Here is a 20,767-nt window from a genome sequence, read left to right as displayed (position 1 = left end):
GCTGAAACACTACATCTTCTCCCTCACTCTTGTCCCACTGTTTTGTCTGTTTCAAACACATCGAATTGCTCACTGTAATTCTTCTTTTTGTTAGTTTTGTTTGTTGTGGTGCGCCTCAATTGATCTAGAGCGCCACCTTTATCTATTCTCCCTTGCACATCCCCTACCACTATGTTATCTGTATCCATCCCTCCTAACTTATCCTCAAACACACAGTTGGTTAATACTAATTTCCTGTTAGGCATCTGTTTACATCCATCTATATCATACAAAAGGTCTTTTATTTCAGTGATTAAGACGTTCCCTTCTCTGATAGGTTTAAATATGTTGTATGTTTTCTTTGGTGCTTTATTGAGGGAGATAGTTGTAACTGCATTCCTTTTAAACATTGTTAACGGTTACTATTTGTCTGGGGCGAGCATGTATCTCAGGAAGAGACAGCAAAGAAATCCATTAACAATTTGATCACCTAGAAATATGATATCATAGGTGACGTTTCTTCTGTGAGGTGATTTATGGAGTAAAAGTGCTTACATTTTTAGAAGCAATGTGGGTGGTGCTAAAAGTGCTAATGCTTGGTAGAACAATTGCCTGGAGAGCAAGTCAATTTATGCAATCCAGTACTTCTTATTAGACCATTTAAAACCTATATGAGGTTGGTACAAAGAAATTGGACCATACAAAATGTAAACTTGTCAAGAAAACTCTAATACAATGTTTAGTAAAAAAATCTTGTTTGTTTATACCAGAGCAAGGAAGACCCAACATTTCAAAGGCTGCCTAAGCCAGTCTCTTTCCCCTCGCTCTCCGATGTGACTAGACAGCTTGTGGCAGGTTTTGTGCATCTCTCTGTTAAATGATATTTCCTTTCCTGGTCTTCGAGATAGTGTATAGCTCTTCCTATCATAATTATGTTACTTATAGTGGGTGTGCTTACCACGTGTGGATTAGTTGACCTTGCTTCACTGTTATCCCGCTTAGATTATGCTTCCCGAGAGAAGTTACACCTCTTGGTGCCAAACATCCTTGTGTTAGGCAGAAATATATGCAGTACCCTTCGGGAACACCACACACAATTAGGACTACAAGTGACAGTACAAATTCACCTCTGGTACAAGCCTGTACTACACATTGAAGTGGTAGCGATGGCTGAGCAGCCAGACTTATCTCAAGAGTAAAGTAAGCAGTATCAATAGTTACACAATGGACAGCAATTACTATGATTCAAACAAACACTGACTCAAGGTTTCTGAGTAAAAGACTTGAAGGCACAAATAGATGAATTATGACATAAAGGCAAAATGGCTCTTCTCTTGCTGCTGGATCTTTCGGCTGCATTTGACCTGGTGGATCACGGGGTCCTCTGAAGCCACCTAGACTCAGCCGCACACTTCTCCAAAGAGGCCATAAACTGGATTGAGTCTTTCCTCAGTGACAGGACCGTGAGGGTGTTCTCCCCTTCGGCAGTGGCTGACACGATCCCCATTCTGTGCGGAGTCCATCAAGGCTCTTGCTTATCCCTCACCCTATGCAACATATTTACCAAGCCCCTTTCTTGATGATCTGGATCTTCTTGGTATCACCCCCACCAACTATGCAGATGATACCCAGATTCTCCTCCCACTTTCCGGGGATTACAACAAGAATTTGGCCTTGGTAAATAGGGTGTATATCATCATCCAGGCATGGATGGCAACCCTCGGTCTATGCCTGAATGATGATAAAACAGAGCTCATCATCCTGGGGACTAACTCCAACATCAAAAACTAGGCCAAGACTACACCTCTTTTGCGATTAATGGCAATATCATTAAGGTGTCCAAGGAGGTGAAGACACTTGGCTTTTACCTGGACTCCACCCTCTCCTTCGATAAACAGGTGAAGTCTATGGCATCTGCCAATGCTTACACCTGCAAGCTCATCAGAGTAGGTAAACACTTTCTTTCAGATAACAACTGTATCATCCTAGCCAGAGCCTTGATCTTATCTAGGCTCGACTATTGCAATGCCATTTACATCAGCGCTAACAAATTCATCATCAACAGAAACCGAACCTTACAAAATAACGCCTTGCAATCAGCTCTTGGCATCTCCAAAAGATCGCATATTTCCAAGTTCAGGCACCAGAACATCTGGCTGTCCACCCAAGATAAAATCCATTTAAAAGTTGTCTCCCTTGTTCACAAAGCTCTGAACAACACTGCACTCAGCTATCTCTCAGGCAAATTCCATAAAAGCAGTTCCACACGCCCAGCAAGAACCTCCAACACCAAGAGCCTCATCATTCCTAGATGCAGGCTGACTAAGGCTCGGGGAGGCAGTTTCCAGGTCCGAGCTGCCCAACTATGGAATTCACTACCTCAACCCCTATGTGAGAAGCAGCCCTTTCTGAAATTCAGAACTAATTATATCAACCTACTGAAGGTTGCCAATGACTAGCGTACTAGCTCCTACCTAACTGCTGTGACCTCCTAGTGTAGATTTGTTACATCTGCTGCCCATGTATACATTTTCCCCTCCTGGGCAGTGATATGTGGCCTCGCTAGTGCCTATATATATTCTGTCTTCTATGGCCTGTATATACTTTGCCTGCATGCAATCTGTAGTATCAGTCTGTATATTCTTTGCTTTGTGTGTAATAAGTAACTTTGTTACTTAAGCCCGCATATCCTGGACTGCTGTGCCCGGTTACCTTCGGGTTTGGTGCGCATTACAAGTGAATAAAACAAACAAACAAACAAAACAAACATACATTTATTTACACATCAGTTATTAAACATTTCACCATTATCAAGCAGTTGAAAAATCACGATGCTAATACACTACAACACACCCAATAGATTCTGGACAAGTTAGGCTCAAAATGAAGTGTAAGGAAAATGGCACTCCAGTAATAAAAAGGGAGTGAAAGACAAAGTTAGACAAAAGCTGAGCAGCACCAACAAGGAGTAAGCAGGGCAATATACAAAAACAAACTACAGTGAGGAAATCAAATCAAGAGGCCAGGGCCAAAGTCAATTGACCAATGTCTTTGCAGAGGATCACACAATTCAGGGTAGTTTGTGGTTAAGTCTTTGGCAAGAGTTCAGAACGAAGTTGGTCGGATGAAAATTTACTTTAAAGAATAGCGAAGGACAAGCCCTCAGATTGGCAAAATATTTCACACACACTTTCACACCGGCTGGACGAAACAAACAACCGGGTTAGCACAGTACCTTTAGAGCAGAAGAATGCTGTAGCTGAGGCAGACGTTCCTGGCAGGTCCTGCAGGCTCACGGTTCCTGAAGCAACTGTCAGACTGACAAGAAGAAGCAAGACTGGAGGGTCCTGCACTGCCCATGGAAGAAACCAGCAGTTGAGCAAAGCGACGAATAAAAGGTGTGCTCCTTAAAACCCAAGCAGGGTCCGTTCCTCCTGGCTATCCGGTTCACTGTAGCTGTGCACAGTAAATTCGACCAGAGGAGGGAGGCCTGGCTTGCAGTTTGGCGAACTGGCTGTTCCCACCAGCTCAAAGTGAGAAGATTCTTTGCAGATCTTCCCTGTCGTCGAAGTTTGGAGATTCGGACACGCAACAGGGCTTCACCGGGAAATTCAGTCATGGTAGAGGTCCTCTTCTGTCAGGTGCGCATCGGTTCTCTCGATCTAGTGGCAACTCTGCCTTCTCAGTCCCAGAGACCTGCTTTTTATGCATTTTTACCCCATTCACACAGCCTTGCTGTCAATCACACAGCAGGGTGGCTGTCCCGTCGGGACCGTCACCACAGCCAATCATACCAGAGTGCGACATGGGTCTCCAAGGAGACCCTGTGCAGGGAGTCTCAAACCCCTCCCTCACATCCTGTCCCTCTCAGACATTCAGGCACCTAAGGAGGGCTTCTGTGCAGAAGCCCGCCAAAGGTCGGCGAACAAAGGAATGAAACTTGGTTTGGCACGCAGAGTAAACCACGATAAAGACTTTTACAAAAAGAAATGGCAAATAAACCCAACTGGAACCGTATGAAACTGTATACGGTCCAGCGGGTTTAGGTTTGAGGCTACTAAGATAGCCTAAAACAATACCAAGGCTATTTAAAATAACTGTGGTAGAAAAAATAGGGTAGTTACCACTGCCACCAGCCAAATCTTAATGAAAAGGGAATTAAACTATGTTCCATGAGAAAGACGAAAAGAGATAATTATTAACCCTTTCCAGAACTCTATGTAAGATAGTTTGTACTGGGTCTGTGAGTTTAAAAAGACTAATAAAGTCAATGGCAACTTTACATGTTCTGGGAGACAGTAGTCAGTCTCAGAAAATGAAGTCTGAGTTGGTAAGTCTGAAAAAGACAAACCTGTGTCACTGCACTGAAGGTGCTGTTTAACGCACAGTAAAAAGATGATGCCTATGGAGTAGGCGAGGCTCCAAAGTCTATGAACACAGGAACATGTTAAACACACACAGAAAAACACATGTAAGAGTGGGAAAAAAAGGCTCACACTCTTAAAAGGTGAAAAAAGATAAATCCTAGAAATCCAGCAAAGCTGCTGAGGGACTGAGTAGGTAAGGGAAATTAGCCATTCTGGAGAAGTCTCCCTAGCACCCCCCCAGACTAAGGGACAGGCGGATCTAATCCCCACCAGGATGGATCTCCTGTTGCAAGTCGGTTAAATGGCCTGCTGAGTACACCAGCAACTTTTTTGTAACACTTGCTAGGTATTTTTTTGCCAATGGTTTTCATTTGTAGACTATATGACCTACAAACCTGTTGTGGTACATCTCTCTTTTTTAATATGTAGGGGATCTGTTCTAATAGTCACTCAGAAGTTGTAACAACCTCTGAAACTACAATAGACTTTTTCAAGAGGTCCTTGGAAAGGGATTCCTTATATCTAGAGGGGCCTCCATGGTTCTTCACCACCTCTCTCTCAAGAGCAGGTTGGGTCTCAGGTATCTTGGTTGGAGGGAGTATGGTTAAGCAAGGTACATGCTGCCACTTCCTCTGAGATCTGAACTTACCTATTTTAGAAGTTTCCATCCTAATACTAGGATTTATATGGGAGTCTTCAGTAGAAGTTCCAATAGTCTTAAGGTGTTTAGCCTTAGACCTATTTTTCCTGGTTTTTCACCAGCTTTGAGAATTACCAGTTCCCGCCGGCCTAGGGAGGGGTCCAATCTGTCTATCCACCTCTACCTCAGAAGCAGGGGGAGTAAAATACTTTACAATTGGTTGGGCAATGTTGGAGCTTGGTTGGGCCTCCCATTTCCCCTACTATATTAGCCTCAAATTTGCCTGGGTTAGAGGAAAACTTACTAACACCAGGGCTTGCAGTGGGGTTCTCTGTAGAGGTTCCCACAGGCTCAGAGTGGTCTCTTAAGGTTTCCTGTCTAGCCAATTGGGCTTGGTTCTGTTTTCTCTCAATGGTAGTCCTGGGGTTACTGGATACGACTCCTAGAGCTTTTAAATCATTCCCCAACAGGACTCTCCCAGACACCTCATTCTGGACACTGACAGGAATCCTCACTGTCATATTATTGCACTGAATGAGAGCTGGCAGAATTCGAAACAACTGGACAGGGCCTCCAGAAAATTTAGTGGGACCTTCTGGTGCCTTAGCAACATCCTCAGGCGTGAAAAAGCTTTCATCCACTACTGTTCTGCCTGCCCCAGTATCTCTCCTGGCAGGAGTATCCTGGCCATTGACAAGAACACTGTCCATATAATACCCTCTAGATGTTTCTGGAATGGAGTTGTACACATCTATATTCTGCTTCTTACCCAGACCCATGACTCCAAGGATACAGTTGACTGAAGACCCCAGGGTGCTTCAGCAAATAGTTCAAAGTGAACACTAGCCATTTGCACTTCTTCCTCTGGGTAAAGGCTAAGGAGGATCCCTGTAGGTTTACCCTTGCATCAGGGATCTCCTTTGACTTGGTCAGTTGACCCACAAACATAGCATTTACCAAATGCTCTCTGGCTGGGGGCTTCTGCTGACCTCCCTCTGGTTGGGCACCAGAGGATTCACTAGCCCTATTTGGTTTCCCATGTTGCTTACTCTGGTTATGTTTGGGGGCCTCCACTGGATGGGAAGTATTACAATTCTCCTTGTTATCTTGCTTTGGCTCCTTTCCCTCATCCTTCTTCTGAGTTGCCCCAGAATCCTTGTGAGTAACCCTGTTGGCAACCCACAAGTCAGCAGCCTTAGCTAACTTCTTTGGATCTATCTCCTTAGAATAAACCATGTGCTGTGTAGGCTCAGGAGAGCAGGCATCATAAATTAACTCCAGAATAACGAGATTTCTCATACCTTCATAAGTGTTCACTCTGTAACCCTTAACCCAACCATTAAGTTCTTCAAACATTCACATACCCAGGTAGCAGAAGGGGTACCATCATGCTTTTTGAGGGTCCTAAACCTAAGTTGTTGGGACGGGGTCTTCCCAAATATAGCAATTAAAGCTAGCTTCACACACTCATAATCCATCCTATTCACCTCACCCAACTCCATCACAACATCAGATGCAACAGTGGGTAGCCTAGAGAAGAGCCAAGGAGGCAACTGATTCCCTGTAATGTCTTGAATACCATGGTTATCTTCAATCATTGCCAACCAATCCAAAATATCAAGCTTAACCTCATACATAGCCACAATTTCTTTAGGCATACAGGGTCTCTTAGGACTGGAAGACGGAGAAGACTCTGGGAGAGAAGCATTTTCAACAGACAGCATTTTTCATTTCTAAGGCATGGTTCATCTCCATTTCTTTGAGCTTAGGCTCTTGATGCTTTTGTTCAGTTTGAGCATTTAAATGTTTAAATTCCAATTCAAGCCTCATCTTTTCTAGAACAATGACTTCAGGACTCAGTGTAGGACCTGTAGGGGTCCCAGTGGACAAATGTCGAGGTTACTGAGCAGGTAAAGGAGCAGTGAGACCTACATTGTGGGACACACCTGTGTCATCTAACTCATCAATAATAGACACATTATCATCCTCATCATTTTCCGCATTTGCTTAGGGGTTAGGTATTTCAAACCCACCCTCCAGACTTTTTTTCTCTAACAAACTTTTAATCAATTCAGACGGTTTGCCTTTAACAAAGAGATTCCTTTCTCTACACAGATTGTTCAGATAATCCACAGTGTAACTAAGGAGGATCTCCTGACTGTAGCTTTCCATATCAGACAAGATTAATATTGCTTTTTAGTGATGTTTAGCCTTGTGGTTAGTTGATCCAAGGTAATAGCAGCACTCTAAATGTAATCACTATACTTGATCCTCACCGCTGTACACCAGTGCTAGGGAGAATTATATGCAGTACCCTTTGGGAACACCACATACAATTAGGACTACAAGTGACAGTACAAATTCACCTTTGGTACACGCCTATACTACACAGTAAAGTGGTAGCGATGGCTGAGCAGCCAGACTTATCTCAAGAAGTGAGCAGTATCACTAGTTTCACAAAGGACAGCATTTACTATGATTCAAACAAACACTGATTCAAGGTTTCTGAGTATAAGAATATACATTGATTTATACATCATTTATTAAACATTTCACCATTATCAAGCAGTTGAAAAATCACGATTCTAATACACTACACCACACCCAATAGATTCTGGACAAGTTAGTCTCAAAATTAAGTGAGAGCAAAATGGCACACCAGTAATAAAAACGGAGGAAAAGTCAAATGTAAACAAAAGTTGAGCAGCACCAACAAGAAAGTAAGCAGGGCAATGTAGAAATAGGAACTACAGTGAGGAAATCAAATCAAGAGGCTAGGGCCAAAGTAAATGGACCAAAGTCTTTGCAGAGGATCAAACAGTTCAGGGTAGTTCGCGGTTAAGTCTTTGCCAAGAGTTCAGAACGAAGTTGGTCGGACAAAAAAGTGACTTTAAAGAATAGAGAAGGACAGGCCCTCAGATTGGTGAAAGATTTCACACACTTTCACCCTGGCTGGACGAAACAAACAACTGGGTTAGCACAGTACCTTTAGAGTAGAAGAATGCTGTAGCTGAGGCAGACGTTCCTGGCAGGTCCTGCAGGCTCACGGTCCCTGAAGCCACTGTCGGACTGACATGAAGGAGGAACACTGGAGGGTCCTGCACTGCCCAGGGAAGAAACCAGCAGCGGAACAATGCAACAAATAAAAGGTGTGCTCTTTAAAACCCAAGCAGGGTCTGTTCCTCCTGGCTATCCGGTTCACTGTAGGTGTGCACAGCAAATTCGAACAGAGGATGGAGGCCTGGCTTGCAGTTTGGCAAACTGGTTGTTCCTACCAGCTCAAGGGTAGAAGATTATTTGCAGATCTTCCCTGGTGTCGAAGTTTGGAAATTCAGACACATGGCAGGGCTTCACTGGGAGGTTGAGTTGTGGTGGAGGTCCTTTTCTGACAGCTTCTCATCGGTTCTTTCAATCCAGTGGCGACTCTGCCTTCTCAGACCCAGAGACCTGCTTTTTATGCTGTTTTCCCCCATGCACACAGCCTGGCTGTCAATCACACAACAGGATGGCTGTCCCGCCGGGACAGTCACCACAGCCAATCATACCAGAGTGCGAAATGGGTCTCCAAGGAGACCCTGTGCAGGGAATCTCAAACCCCTCCCTCACACCCGGCCCCCCTCAGACATTCAGGCGCCTAAGGAGGGCTTTGTGCAGAAGTCCACCAAAGATTGCCGAACAATGGAATCAAACCTGGTTTGGCGTGCAGAGTAAAACACGAGAAATACTTTTACAAAAAGAAATGGCGAGTCAACCCAGCCGGAACTTTATAAAACTATATATGGTCCAGCGGGTTTAAGTTTGAGGCTACTAAGATAGCCTAAAAAAATACCAAGGCTATTTAAAATAACCGTGGTAGAAAAAATAGGGTAGTTACCACTGCCACCAGCCAAATCTTAATGAAAAGGGAACAAAACAATATTCCATGACAAAAATGGATAATTATTAACCCTTTCCAGAGCTCTATGTAAGATAGTTTGTACTGGGTCTGTGAGTTTAAAAAGACTAATAAAGTCAGTGGCAACTTTACATGTTCTGGAAGACAGTAGCTAGTCCCACAAAATGGAGTCTGAGTTGGGAAGTCTGAAAAAGACAACCCTGTGTCACTGCACTGAAGGTGCTGTGTAACACACAGTAAAAAGATGATGCCTATGGAGTAGGTGAGGCTCCACAATCTATGAACACAAGAAAATGTTAAACACACACAGCAAAACACATATAAGAGTGGAAAAAAGGTGCACGCTCTTACCAGGTGAAAAAAAGAAATCCTAGAAATCCAGCAAAGCTGCTGAGGGACTCAGTAGGTAAGGGAAATTAGCCATTCTGGATAATTCTTCCTAACACCTTGCGGCACACACCAGCCATGCCCTTGTTCTGCTGCAGGCTCTCCAGTCTTCTTACTGTATCTGGCACTAGTACTGGGAAATGGCCACACAATTCCAGCGATTCCAGTCACAACAGGACTTCCCACACTACCACACATATTTGAACAGCATGGATCAGCCACCATTCCTTTTCCCACTCACTACCATCTTTGCCACAAGGGCCACATGGGAGGGTTTTTAACTCCTCTCTCTTCCTTCCTCCTTTGGTGTACGTGCGGGGCCACATGCCGACATGGAGGAAAGCTCTGGCCCAGCACACAGCACAGAAAAGCCACTACAGCCGTTCCTGCTATGGACGTCACTGCAAGGGTGATGTGGGAAGGCTATTAACTCCCCTCTCTTCCTTCCTCCCTTGGTGTAGGGGTGGGACCACATGCCGAGATGGGGAAAAGCTCCATCACAGCCTACAGCAAAGAACTCCAACTATTCCCTTTTGCGCTATGGGTTTTGCCACAAGGGCGATGAGGGAGGCCTTTTAACTCCCCTCTGTTCCTTCCTCCTGGTGTGGGTGGGCACACAAAGAGATGGGGGACGGCACAGAACAGCCAATGCTAAATCGAAATTAGTCATTACACAAAGAGTACGCAAAGTATCTTATTAAATATGAGTCAGACAAAAGCAAGCACCAACATACCTTTATTTAGCTGTTGATTTTAAAATTGTGTCTCTCAGATTTAAAGATTACTTAAGATACATTAAAAATGACTAAGCTGTTAGTGATGTGCTTGCTTTTAAAAGATATAATAAAGCTTGTCTGCATTGTTTGAAAGCCAAAGGTCTAAGATTTGGGAGCAAGAAGTATTGTTGGGCTATGGTAAATGCAGGACAGAAAAAATCAAGTGGAGTAAGTCCTCAATATCTGACATACACATCGGGCATATTGCATCATTTAAAGTGTTTCTCGTCCACTTTGCAGTGACCCTATTGAAACCAATAAGATTGAGACTAGCATGGGTAACGAAAACTTTGTTAGCCATGGCCAAACATGCTAGCCATAGATCTGACTATCCACAAGAAGTATACAGCTTCTCACGTATTGCTTTTGCAATACCGTTTGTTTTCTATTCAGCTCATATCTTAATTGAAGTGCAGCAATACACAAGTAAGCCACCTCTTTAGTAGTGGGTGCATTTTCAGAAAGAATGTTAGAATTTACTATATTCTAAGTTTTTCTTACAAATGTTAGCCACAGTATCACCAACTCGTTTTTTGTTCCCGTTGCCCAGCAATTATGAGATGATGTGTCTATTCAAGACGGCTTTCTCATTCAAATAAACCAAAGTCTTACTGTTTCTGTTCTCAGCGCAACTTCAATTAGAGATACATTAACTTTGTTCTAAACCTGATATGTTTTTGCTGTTATTGGCAACCCTGGGATATATTTAAAAAATGAATGTTCCACCACAGATAATGGGTAGATGTTCCAAACCCCCAGACACTAGCTCCGTAAAGAGCCATAGCTTTTGTTCTTGCATTATACATTCTTAATATGATAGGGATTGTTTGAGCCTTAGAACTATTGAACATCTTTTTTATGGTCCCTGATGCCTGGTTGAACTTGGATACCTGTTCACTTCTATGTGTCTACTCAATAAGGTTACCCAAAGAAGTAATCCCTAGAAACCTGTATGTTTCTGCTGAAGGAAGACTATTACCATTAACAAGAAAATATTGACTCTTTCTCTTTGGACTTTTACCTATTGGCTTGGCTTTCAGAGTCACACATTTTTGAAACATTAATCTGTATGCCTGACCTATTCATGATATCGACATAGGAATCCAAGATTTGCTGCAGTGCCCAAAGAGTCCTTGCCAATAAAACTGTGGTACCCGCATATGCTAGAAATGGAATGTGACATGGTCCAAAAAGAGGGACATTGGCACTGGACTTTAATTAGGCATTCTTGAGTCCATTGGCATAGAACAAAAACAATAAAGGGGGAAGGACAAACTCCTGGCATACACTAGACTGTACGCAAAATTATGGAGAGCAGAGGCCATGTTAGATATGTGTAAGCTTGAAAGGATATTGACAAAAATCGGGTAGTTAATTCCTGGATCTGATACACTGGCATACTTTCATCCCATTGTCCTTGCCAAAATGCAGTGCTTAGATCCATTAATGCCATATATATTGTCTCTCTTTTTATGCATGTGGAATTCACTGCGATTAAGTAAAGATTCAAAGCTTGGTCATTTGTCCCACCTGCCTCTCGAAACCCCAACTGACATCCGCGGGAATATGGGCCTTTTCCACCTACTTCATTAGACGAGACAGCACCATTCTGCCAAATATGTTCTGCTGGAAATTTAGCAGGGAAATTGATCTATATGCTGTTGGGGCATGTCTAGGGCCCTTCCTGTAGATGGGTACTATAATGGTCTGCTTCTATGAGTTCCAATATTTCACTAAAAAACAATTGTGAGGACCATGTTCAAAATATATCATAGATCGATATAAGTCCAAGGGGCTCAAATCCAGCCAGGGATGCTTTTCCCATGCCTATGCCCATGACGTCCTTATGTTTGAACTGTACAATACTATGCTGTTCCATTTGCTTGTCACTACAGGCACGCTATATTTTGCCTATTTACAGAGTATGTTTGTGTCACAAATGAAGTAGTGAAATGGTTTACACATATACTATTTTAGACGTTGGCCATTAATATGTTGCTCCGAATGCAATGATTTGGCCCATGATTCACGCTTTCCGGTTGTAGGTCAAAGGATCGAAAAAAAAGGATCGAATGGTAAAAGGATCGATTCAAAAGGATCAAAAACAAAAGGATTAAATCTTTTTTTTTTTACTTTTTTTTGTGGTAAAAAACACTTTTTTTTACTATACGAAAACCAAAAGAAATATATATAATTAAAAAAAAAATCGATCCTTTTGTTTTCGGCCCTATTGCGTCGACCCTTTTACATTCAATCCTTTTACATTCGATCCTTTAACTGGACACCACGTTTTCCCAAAAGCCTCTTGAGTTAGGGAGCAAAGCAGCTGTTCGTAGCTCTTCCCAAGCTTCATTATCACGCTCGAATTTCCTAGTTGAAATTGTTCTTTTGAAAGGAGCACGCTCTGTTTGTCTGGGGGAGATGTTTTTAACACTTTCATCACGGTGTATTTTGTTTCCTTACGTTCTTTATTCAATCACCTAATTGTTCTCATACCCTTGTGTTCCTTACAATTTGCTACAAAACTAGAACTAATACTCAACATAAACTCGTTGTAATGCTGTAGAACCATGTATTTTTCGGTTCTGTCTGCCATGAATACAGATAGAGCCCAGATTGTATTACCTACGATCATCACATGCATTTTTTCATTCAGAGTAGCATCCCATCCAATTCATGTATTCCTGGAGGCTACCATGTTGGTCATTGGGATTACAGTTGCAGCCAGTAGGGTCGTCATCTCCCCCAATCTTAAAGATACTGCACAATGGTGAGTAGCTAAATCAGTTATGATATGATATGATAGGTTATTTAAAACGTGCTTAATACACAGAGGTTGCTAAGTGGAGACCCAGGGATTGAACCTGTGTTGCTCTGTGTCGTCTTGCTCCCCGAGTTCTGCGATTAAACTCCTTAATAAGTTCCCAGAACCTTAGTGGAATACATATATAGTCTATTGTTGATTTCCCTAATCTGCTCATGAATGTATAATTCCCATGGATATCATTCTTGAAAACGGCCATTGATTGTCCTCATACCCCACTCATTTAGCCAGCTATATAGTTTCAGGCCAATGGAACAAGTTTGAGTGTCTAACCTACCTGGAGGTGGAATTCCAAACACTACGTCCTCAACATCATCTCGGGGTCCATTGCCTATTTTTAAATTAAAGTCCCCCTACCGCAATGTATATGTGTTCAGTAACATTAATCTTCTACCTAGCTCTAGCTTTCCTAACACAAGATCCATCAGAAACCCCAAACATCCTCGGCACTCCCTAATTTAAGACTAATAACACACTCCATGTCCTGAACCTACTCCTTTTTTTAATCACACCATGTACCCCATACCCTATTACCTAACTTAGCCCATTACCCTCCATATGGTACAGTTCCTTGCAACCCTCCCTAACCCAACACAATTCACATGTAACACAACAATTACTTGCTTCTTATCCATATAGCTATCATGTCCGGCCCACTCTTCTCTCCCCCTAATCCCCTAATCTAAAAACCATCAATAATGCAATGCCTATATCTACGTAGATATTCCAATTGATGATTTCCTATGCTGTGGGAAACAACTGCTCTCAGCAAATGCCTCCAAGAGCCTCTGCCTGTGGATTAGATGAATCAGGGTATAGAGGAGAAATTCACTGTAGGTTGTGTCACAACTCCTCTTCTCAACTCCACAACCACCTTCTAGGTGCTATTCTCCATGGTCTCTATCATCTGGTTCTTGACAACAAATGTCCACCTTACTTCCACCTTTGCTTTCTGCATCTGCTTGGTCTGGGTTGCCTTGACTAAAGGGACAGAGTGGACCACTATTCTTAGAAATGGGGAGGTGGAGTTCACCTGTCAGCAGTAACATCTGCTTTGTGGAAAAAGGGTAGTAAATAACCTCTGTAGTAATGACATGTTGAATGGGATGGATTGACTCAAAAATGGTTCCCCGGAATTCATGCTGGAGTGTTCATTTGCACACTAATATACAAGCTTTTGTATATTTGAAAGAAAACAGCTGTATGTTTCTGCAGGAGACCTGGTTGACTATTTGCCCAGTCTTGGATGAGTACCAGATATTTTACTAGGAAGCCAAATCTGGTCATTCAGGTGGTCCAGCGGGTGGGCTAATTACAGCTGTTAAGGATTCTAATCGCGAGTCACACACCAGACAAGAACTCTTGCCACAAGCCTAAGATGCAGTGCAAAATTAAAATGCATTTGATTATCCCCTTGGACTTTCTTTCCAAAGAATTCCGATTGAGCTGGCACCCAACCCGTTTCACACCCCCTGTTGCAAATACCCTGGGCCACAATGGACCATGAACCAGGCCAGTGGGTGGGAATACAGTATTAATTTATTTTGAAAATCCAAAGGAAATCACACAAATTTAATATTGGGCAGCAATCACCAATGAGGTGATAATTTACACTGTAAAATGGTAGAATACACTTAGTTTGACCTTCTAATATAACATACACAAAGCACAAATGAATTAGAGCAATATTACATTTTGGGTAGATAGCACACCATTTATGATTTCCCCACTGCAATACTACCTCAAACCCCTATTAACCGAATTTTGGGTGGGTAGCATGGAGTAGCAAGGAGCCAGGTATACGAGGCAACAAACAGATTTAAAACACGAAATGGGAGGCATAATCGGATTTAAAAACCTTTGCAATTGCACAAAATACCACTCGGAATGAGTAAATATTTGTTTTACGTGTGTGGTAGAATAAATGAGGTAAATGTGAGTATAGCACTATCACAGATGTAAGAACACTAGCCGCCTACAAGCAATGTCCTAACAACGGGCATACAATTCAGAAAATCAACTTGAAATTGAAAAACACAGTGCAGCCAAATCACACGCATAGAAATTGGATTTGCTAATTTAAACAGGTATAAATATCAAAACAGTTTGAAAAACGGGTGAAATAGACAACATCAAAATGTGGCTTTTATGCTGAGTGACAGATGCACATGAAAGGGATAATATCAAAGTGATAAGGGAACTCTAGATTAATGACTAGATGAGATTCTTAACAGGAAAGGAAATTTGGTTTTAAAAATAAAAACAGTTGACAGAAAAAAATCTGTTTGGAAAGGAAATTACAAGTTTCACTTAAACTAGATTGTAATGGCTAGAAAAGAGAAACGCCACCCGTGAATAAGAAGGTTAAACTGCAGTTGTAACCCCCTCACCCCTTGTGCCTCTTTTAGGGAGAATTCATTTATTTAATCGAAATAGTACTAAGGACTTACACAGAGACAGAAATAAGTCGAAGAATGGCGCTAACACTTGGAAATCAAGGACAGGATGCACAAAGGATTCTGACAATTTTTAAGTAATTCTGCTAAGCCAGTCATGGGATTTCTATGGGATGGGACCTAATACAAGGTAACAGAGCAAAGGATGCAGTTTGTGGTTGTTGGTGAAGGGAAATACTCACAACAAGCACTTGAACAGTGTATTTTGGACAGCAGAGCGAGTTTCTGGACAGCGAGGCAATATCTGGTCACTGGTCACATTGGTGTACTCTTCTAGAAGAAAACAGCTGGGCAAAAGTTTGGTCATGGCACAGCGGCACCACAGCTGGATAGAGCGGGTAGCAGGGCAAGCGGGCAGCACTGGATAATCCCAATGAGGATTCAGCCACCTTTCTCCCTGAATTAGTAGGAATTTTTGGTGGGGTTTTTCTCGATCAATGGTCCTGTCTGGATAGGGTCAGCTTTGCTCTGGCCTCGCAGTGGAATCTAGACTCTTGTAAGTGAATATATTATATCTAGATATGCAGGAGCTGGTAAATTCAGATTAGGGTGTCCATTGTCTCTGTGAGCCTCCTTGACATACCTCTAACAACTTGATTGGTCAGGGATGATTACTGCCTTCCTGTCAGCTGGTTGGACTTCAGGGACATGACATAAGTATTTATGGTGTGTTCTTACAATGCCCAGGGCCCTCCCGCAGTTCTTTTAGCCAAAATCAGTTATGAAATAAATTGCACATTTGTAAAGTCTTGGCACTTTTGAAAATCACATAGGCAGATTCCAGATTTTACACTTAACCTGTTATTTCAATTCCCACATTTATACAATATTGTTTTGTTGTTCTAATAATCTTTTGCCATTTCTAGTGGGAAACACTTCACCTAAGATTGTACAATTTTAGCTATGTGTACCTATCATCATAATACATGTTTGCATTAAATTTCAAAGTTGCACCAAGTATACTTTTCCCATGATTTACATTTTTCTGTCGTTTGCGTCTCCCATATACTAGGGTAAGCTACAATGTCTTGTTTATTAATTTGGAACAGTCTTTTGCCCCAAATGGGCCAACATTGGCACAACATTGTCTTCTAAATAAGGGCATTTTTTTTCAACCCACAGCCAACTGACAGGCACTAGTCCTGTGTGCTATAGATTTGTCTTTGAAGCTCCTCAGTTTGAGTGGGAGGTGCTGCTAAAAAGTCACACCTACGTGTCCCTGAAGTCAATTGTACCTGGCTGGAGCACTGCCACAGAGTCTGATGAGGGTGTGAGATGCTTCACCCTTGCCTATTCATATGCCCCAGATGCTGGTATACTTGGCGAGGTAGATCCTGTAGTCAGTCCTTTGAAGCCAGGGCCTAAAAAAACTGTCCTGCTCGTTTCACAGTAAATCCTTTTTTTTTCTTTCCTGAACCAGAAAGCAAGACTGTTGGAATTAAACATCCTATATATGTTTTAAAACAAGCCCCCATCACATTTCTATGCATGGACATGGCCTTAATTTTACATTTCACTTTTAAACAGATATTTTCTTGTTTGTAAAAAGCACCAATTTACACATGGTTCATTTTCCTTTTCTGCCACTTTACAATGCAGCTTTTCCTGGTATCTTTATTCTGAGCATTTCCATGGCCATAGTCAATTTCTATTACACAGGAATCTGTTCAAAGCAAGGGTCCAATGAAACTGACAGGAGCAAAGAGAGAGCTAGCTTCTTATGAAGTTTTTTTCTGTGTCATTTTGTTGCAAAAAGGAAAGCGTTTTGCGTACAGCTTGAAGTGAAGTTCTTTGTTATTTCACAAATCTTGCCTGACAAGCCTGCCATTCAATGAAAAATGTCCCCTTTTTGCTGGAGCACAACCTGAATATGGAGGGACCTAGCTGGGTCTCACTGGATCAGAAGTGTGTACTACTGAACAGGGCACAGTCATTTTAAAAGGCAGAAAATCTTCTTTCTCAGTGAAAAAGTTTTGAACTGGCAGCATAGCATTGCTTTCTTTGAATTATTTTCTTTGGTGCAATTGAAGAAAATATTTGCAGCAATTCTCGGTGTGTTCTGTGTTTCATCTTGCCCTATGTGTGGCTGGTAAAATGGCACAGCCATCATTTTGATCATTTTGGAGACTGCAAAGCGCAGTTTTAATGCAAGGCGATAGTGCTCAACAGAGCCAGCACAGCCATTCTGCTGGTGACTGCTGAGATGTAGTTTGGTGAGGTAGGGGAGTTCTACTAGGCGGGTCAGTTTAACCCACATAGCGCTACAGACTGTGCATGATTTTATCGCGGCTGAAAATCCTAATCTAACTTTTTTAATACTGGCCGTTCATCTATTTAATGGTGAGCCACTTGCCATCACTTCTACTTATCAATATTTATTGGCATAAGGGTGTGGTTGATTGGGACACATTTGTCCAACATATCCAAGAAAGCATAATTAACTGGAAAAGTTGTAAACTTTCATGGTCACGTCTTAGCTTCTGGAGATTTACATGCTGATTGTTCAGATTGCAACTTAAGGTATGGATTTAGGAAATGTCATTTCGAATCTATGCATTGAATCCGAATGCCAAAGCAGGCCTAAAATGGGTAACTTCAATGATGTCTATGGGGCATTATCTGCTCAACCATGATGATGTGAACTCTGGAAAACGTATCCATACCCGGCATAGGGAAAATAACTCTCTGTCTCTGGACTACGTTTTCAAAACACCTGGAGTGGCCTTAGCATGGTGAGTGCACGCTTTGCAGTAAACAACAGCAGAGTTGAGCAAAGTGACCTAACCAATCTAGATTTGAATGGGGCAGATTCAGATGGACTCCTAAAGCCACATCTCACCTTAATAGAAACATATCAAATCCTCTGTCAATGTCCTGCTATGAATAGAAATTTGAATGTTTTGATGTGCACAATTTCAAAACAGCTATGATATATTGTGAACACAACACATTCCTTCATTGTCCAGTTCAAGAGAGGAAAAAAAAGTAGCACAAGCCTATAAATATGACAACAAGCTTGCTCTCAGGAGAAGTGCCCTAAGAAAGGTGCTTAGGTTAATTGGGAACAGTTTGGAAGACTAAGCAGTGAAAAACCATAAATCTAAAGAACGAAAGCAAAAATATAAAGGGCCTCATCACGAGTTGGGCGGTAACGCCATACCACCAAACCCACTGGCGCAATTAGCGCCAGATCACGGGTTCTGCGGAACGGGTATTGCCCATTCCACATTGAGCCCATTTGGGAATTCCCCATTCCCCATTGGGCTCAATGGGGAAATTGTGCGCTTTTACCGCTGGCAGATTTCCCGCCAGCAGTAAACGTGCCGAAAATCGGCAAATTTACGGCAGATTTCCCCCCAGCTCAGAGCTGGGGGAAATCAGCTGAAGTCATGATTTGGCGGACCCTTAAATGTGGCGGTAACAGCACCACCGCCGCATTTAAGGGTTACCGCCAAACTCGTGATGAGGCCCAAAATCTTTTGTAAAAACTATAGTGCTTAATATGATATTTGATATTTTATTTGTATCACGCTCGTAAGTGTTTCAGCGCATGACAAGGCAAGGGAGGGGAACAAGAGAGAACAAAAACAATGATTTTACTAGGCCCAGTGATATTGAGAACATGCAAATGAATGGGAGAGGGAAAAGGGGAAAAGTGTATGGAAGGGGGGGTAGAAAGGGCAGAACAAAGGAAAAACAGATAAATAATGAAATAAATTACTAATAAAGAGCTTCACTCTTACAGGGTGTCGCTGAGGCAACGTGCATTATTTAATTAAAAGGGATGTTCACACTTTTTGGGATGTAGCAAACTCAATAGATTCGGTTAAGCCTCTCGGTCAACGGAGCACACTTCCAGAGAATTCCGGTTTTGATTATTTCAAGGATTTCCACGCTAAGAGGATTCACTACTTTGACATGGCAAATAGAATCTGATCCAGGTAATCGGATCCCAAAACCTGACTCTAACATAATTTGCGCATTAATAAAGAAGATTAAATCTTCTGTGGCCCTGGGCCCCAATGGTCTAACATATAACGATTTAAAAAAGATCCCAGTAGTTGGGCAAAAATACTTTCTCTTGTTTTCTAGTGTCATAAACACGGAGTGCTTCCCAGAAACATGCAGATCCTCTTATGTCATCCCTATTTTTAAGAAAGGGGACAAGGGGACAAGTTGGATCCCAGGAACAATAAGCCTTTTGCCTACTGGATGTGGAAAACAAAATCTTTTTGGCAGGCCTGTTGCGACATCTAGAGCACTGGGCTACAGCAATAGGAAGATTACATAGCCTTTCAACTGACTTTCGTAGGGGATGTTCCATGAACATTAGTGGGGTAGACGTCAGAGAGTTTCAGGCGAGGACACCTGCAGACCAGACTTTGCATATGTACATGGCCTCAATCGACCTCTCTGCGGCCTTTGACAGGGTAGACTGTGGTAGACTATAGTTAAAACTACAGAAATGGGGCCTACCATGTGGTCTTTTACACATAATCCTTGGCTTGCATTAAAATTCTGGTATTTATGTGTGCTTTAATCAAGTCAGGGAACTTTCTTGTATAATTAGAACTGACTCTGGTCTAAGGCAGGGATGTGTTTTAGCTGGTATCTGTAGAAATGACAGAATGAAAAAAAACTGAGGTAGAAATGACCACGTTTTTTTCGAATATGGTACGGATTTTTTTTTGTATATTTTAAGTGAATAATAGGTGTCGGTGGGGTAAGGGTATTAGTTAAGGTAAGGGCATGAAGAGGAATGCAAGGGACACCCCCGCATTATCAAAACAAATAAAAGTGCAATAAGTAATTTTTGTTTCTCCACCAAAGGAATACAGTAATTTCTCCTTTCATTTATTTTAGCTCCCTGCCTTTTTAATCTCTACTTATCGGACATAGGAGGGATAGGACAGACATCTCTGTCTTCGGCTGGGGCCTCCCTCTGGAACAGCATCCCTGCCACTCTAAAACTTGAGGAGAACCTCTCCGGTTCTGGAAGCACCTCAAGACCTTCCTCTTTTCTTCTGCCTTCATTCCCCCTCTCCTCTGCTGATCTATTCTCTCTTGGCACCGTGCACCTGGCCACCCTCTGTCCTCTGGGCCCAGGTACCTGCTCACCCTGCCACCCTCCCGCACTGCCTCCGGGCCCCCCCTTGCACTGGAGACTGTATCTGTACCCATACACCCCCCTTTCTTTTCCTGCACTTATCAGACCTACACTGTCTGCTGCCTTAAACCTAGCACTTGCAAATTGCTGGCTGCACTACCACCGTTTGTTGCCTTTATTATTCATTTATTTATGTATTTATTTATTTATTTATTATGTTTCTCCTCTGCTTCGGACTTTCCACTTCTCCCCCTTTCCATGCACTTTTCCACTCCCCGCCCATGCACTTGCACATTCTCAATGTTACTGGGCCTTGTAAGATCGCTGTTTTGTTCT

Source organism: Ambystoma mexicanum, chromosome 6q (assembly GCF_040938575.1).
Source record: "Ambystoma mexicanum isolate Mex_15411 chromosome 6q, UKY_AmexF1_1, whole genome shotgun sequence".
Lineage (NCBI taxonomy): Eukaryota > Metazoa > Chordata > Amphibia > Caudata > Ambystomatidae > Ambystoma > Ambystoma mexicanum.
The sequence above is the reverse complement of the archived record's forward strand: the minus strand, read 5'-3'. Positions refer to the sequence as shown.